At 44.5% G+C, this 4250-nt stretch overlaps 1 long non-coding RNA gene across 1 annotated transcript; it reads left to right on the plus strand.

The window, feature by feature from the left end:
* The first annotated feature begins 287 nt into the window (after positions 1–287).
* On the plus strand, positions 288–3127 carry LOC149984674 (uncharacterized). Its single transcript, XR_016494803.1, has 2 exons — positions 288–422; positions 2891–3127. It is a non-coding gene; the product is annotated as an uncharacterized LOC149984674 (long non-coding RNA).
* Positions 3128–4250: the final 1123 nt, after the last annotated feature.

The raw sequence follows: 4250 nt of genomic DNA on the forward strand, positions 1-4250 counted from the left end.
GGAATTGTCATAACGTGTGTTTGTGTGTGTGTGTTCACATGCTAGTATGCCTGCAAGCGTGTGTGTATGTGTCTTTTTCCCCTGCCAAGGGTTCTCTCTGAGCTCACATTATGTATTGTGAATACTAATCTACGTGGTCCTCATCACGTATGTAAGGGATGAGGTATTCACAGAACACCTCCCAGGCTGCGAACTCACTTCCCCACCACACACCCCTCCCACATTACCCCACGTCTGCATGCTCACTCTTACTTCCCCAAAATCCCTCACCACCGCTCTCCCCATCTTCTCTCTTCAGTTCTCCTCTCCACTGTAAAGCCCTCTGGCCACAGCAGCGACATCAGCTAATGAATCAGAAAAGAAGCTGGTTACCAGATGTCCTGATCTCACACAGCATAGAGGCCTGTAGTGGCATTCCATGGGTAAGAGTAAGAAAGAGAGAATGAGAGAGAGCGAGAGGAGCAAGAGAGCGAGAGAGAGCGAGAGCGAGTGGAGTGCGAGAGAGAGAGCGAGAGACGGAGAGAGCGAGAGTGGAGTGCGAGAAAGAGAGCAAGTGGAGGGAGAGAGGGAGAGAGCGAGAGAGGGAGCGAGGGAGAGAGCGAGAACAACAGACAGAACAACAAACAGCAAGCAAGAAAGAAAGCGAGAGAGAGAAAGAGAGAGAACGACACCATCTCCACTCCTCCCTTATTCAGCTGCAGCTCTGTCTGTGTCACATGTACCTCCATTGATCAGCTTAAAACCAGAATCCTGGCGCAGATGTTTGGCTGAATAACACAGAGGCAAAGAGAGAGAGAGAGAGAGAGAGAGAGAGAGAGAGAGAGAGAGAGAGAGAGAGAGAGAAGTTGTCATGAAGGCAAAGGGTGGCTACTTTGAATAATATAAAATATATTTTGATTTGTTTAACACTTTTTTGGTTACTACATGATTCCATATGTATAATGTATATATGTAATATGTATATATTATTATGCAATATGGATCTATATAGAGATATTCAGATCCACTAAACATTGCTACATGCTTGTCGAACACATATCGTCGCTGTCTGATGAAAACCTCATCTCCAAAACAGGAACTTTTTAGGAAATGGTCAAAATGACCACATTTTCCCATTAACAAACATACAATTATGAAACTTCAGAAGCTACTGTATCTTGAATACATTTTCTTGGTCAGTCATGAAATTAACTGACTTGTCTAGTTAAATAAAGCTTCAATAAAATATAAGTGTTCATCTCTGTGAATCATCACCAAACAGATTTGAAAAGAAATAAACATGAATTGAAATGTAGTTCCACTCAGTCAGATTGATTAAATTGGATGCTAATCCCTTAAAGAAATCTAATGTGACAGAGCAGAGAAAGATTAAAGTCAAGTGAATCAAACTTAATCTTTTACTGACTGGTTGACTCTACTAAAGGCTGAATAATGATGTTTGAGTTCAATTTTAGAAATTGCTTCTTTGTATATTCCTTTTGATACACATAACATTTTGTTCGGTGGATGGACAGATGGATGGATAAGGGTGAAAATAATGCTTTGCCATTTTCATATAAGAGTCTTTGTCCATTGTTGATGGCATCAGTCCTCTATTTCTAAATCTGCAATAAGAAGAATACACTATAGTTAACTTACTCTTACATTTTCTAATTGAGTTAATTGTACAATATGTTGGGTAATGTTGTCATAGTTGTTTTGGTGTTACACTGTGTTTTACTGTAAGCTTGGGATGGGTGTATGCTCTGCCAGAGGAATCTTCTCCTATTTAAGCGTCCATCCAGCACACTAACAGTGAACACACAGAGGAACAGTCTGTGATTGCTTGATGAACACAATGCCTATATGACACACACACACACACACAGGGACTCATGCAGGAATGCAAGAACGCATGCATACACTCACGCACCCAGACAAACAAAGCGGCCCCCACACAATCTCTACTGATGGTGATTGAGCAGGAGAGGTGACTTAATGGCACATTGAGGGATGAAATGGACAATGAAGATTCCATATGTTGTTTTTACACAGTAATTAGAATCTGTCACACACTGAGTCTCTCTCTCTCTTTCTCTCTCACTCTTCCCATCTCTCTCTCGCTCTCTCTTTCTCCCATCTCCCCCTCTCTCCTTACCTTCCTCTCCCTCTCTCTCACACATGCACACAATCTGGTAGATGTGTATGGATTATACTTCCCAGGATGGTTTCCCTCACCATCTAGCCTAGAGGCAAATCATTGGCTCCTGTTCCCTATGAAGTCTCCAGTGACATATATAACCACATTATCCAGGTCAACTCCTTTGATGGCTATCTCAGATATCTCTCCATCTCTCAGCGTCTCTCTCTCTCTCAGCGTCTCTCTCTCTCTCAGCATCTCTCTCTCTCTCAGCATCTCTCTCTCTCCCTCTCTCTCTGTCTGTCTGTCTGTCTGTCTGTCTGTCTGTCTGTCTGTCTGTCTGTCTGTCTGTCTGTCTGTCTGTCTGTCTGTCTGTCTGTCTGTCTGTCTGTCTGTCTGTCTGTCTGTCTGTCTGTCTGTCTGTCTGTCTGTCTGTCTGTCTGTCTGTCTGTCTGTCTGTCTGTCTGTCTGTCTGTCTGTCTGTCTGTCTGTCTGTCTGTCTGTCTGATAGGGCTTTCTAGATCCAGGCAATTTCCAGCTTGTGACCACATGCCTGCTGCCCTGCTTTGAACTCTAACCTTGCGGAAGGTTACAGCAGAGATACTGCAAAGAATGACAAGATAATCTTGTCTCCGCCCTAACAATGGGAGTCTTTGTCCCAAAGGCGGGAAGGTAGGAGGTCTGCTTATCGGTCTGCTTATCGCTGTATTCCCATGACAGATTTTGACAGGATTGGAACCACTTGCTTCTTCTCTTCCTCTCTGGTTACAGGTCAACTCTCTGACAGTGACCGCATCTCCACGTCTCTCCGCCCCAGCAGGACTCTTCATCCCTGGGCATCTGCAGTATAATAGGATTATATCCTTGGTGGTCCTCAACATGAGAGGGGATATCTGATGTCTTCAGTTACCTGCTGGTCACCCTGTTTACTCATGATTTACTGACTCTGAGCTGGTTTTAATTAATTGGCCTTGGGAGAAATTTTAAATAAAATAAATAAAACATAAACTGCCTAATTTATTGTGTGTGAGAGAAGAGAGACAGCCATTCATTCATTCATCTGTCACCATGGCAACCTCTGAGAGTGCTGTGATGCGTTGCACTCACAGATGTGACCAGTTTGTGTTTCATTTGATATGCAAATTTGTTTTGGATATGCACGTTTGTTGCACCATGCTTATTGTTATTCACTGCCCCAGAGACAAACAAGGCTGGTGCTTCATTGCTGATTCAATCTTGTTTATCTAGATTTGATTTATAAAAAAACACATTATGGCATATACCCAGATATATACAGTGCTTTCAGAAAGTATTCATACCCCTTGACTTATTCCACAGTTTGGTGTGTTACAGCCTGAATTCAAAATGGGTGAAATGAATAAAAAATCTAACCCATCTACACTGTCACGCCCTGATCTGTTTTACCTGTTGTTGTGATTGTCTCCCCCCTCCAGGTTTCGCCCATCTTCCCCATTATCTCCTGTGTATTTATACCTGTGTTCTCTGTTTGTCTGTTGCCAATTCGTCTTGTTTGTCAAGCTTATCAGCGTTTGTCCTGTCAGCTCCTGTCTTTTCCCAGCCTCTCTTTTTCCTCGCCCTCCTGGTTTTTGACCCTTGGCTGTCCTGATCCTGAACCAGCCCAACGACCACTCTGCCTGCCCCTGACCCTGAGCCTGGCTGCTGTCCTGTACCTTTGACCCATCTGGATTTCCGACCTCTGCCTAACCTGACCCTGAGCCTGCCTGCCGTCCTGTACCATTGACTCTGTTGCTGTAATAAACATTGTTACTTCGACACGGTCTGCATCTGGGTCTTACCTTATCTTGACAGTCCGAACTGGTCATGACTGTCCCAGCAGACCCGGGGGTCATCGCAAAGTCATCTCCTCCCAACGAGCCACCATCGGGAGTACGAGGAACTGCTTCATGGCCTTATGGAGGTGGTCCAAACGTTGGCTGAACGCCATGACCAGGCATTGGACGGTTTGCTGGAGCAATTACGCTGGTTGTCTGGGAGGCAGCATACCACGGTGGTAACCCCACAGCCCTTCAGTAACCTAGCTGCTAGCGGAGAGTTCTTGGAACCTGGAAGCACTGTTCGATATGTTCCTGCACTGCGTCTCGGAGGTCAA

Source organism: Oncorhynchus mykiss, chromosome 3 (genome assembly GCF_057628025.1).
Source record: "Oncorhynchus mykiss isolate SJ-2025 chromosome 3, ASM5762802v1, whole genome shotgun sequence".
Classification (NCBI taxonomy): Eukaryota; Metazoa; Chordata; class Actinopteri; order Salmoniformes; family Salmonidae; genus Oncorhynchus; species Oncorhynchus mykiss.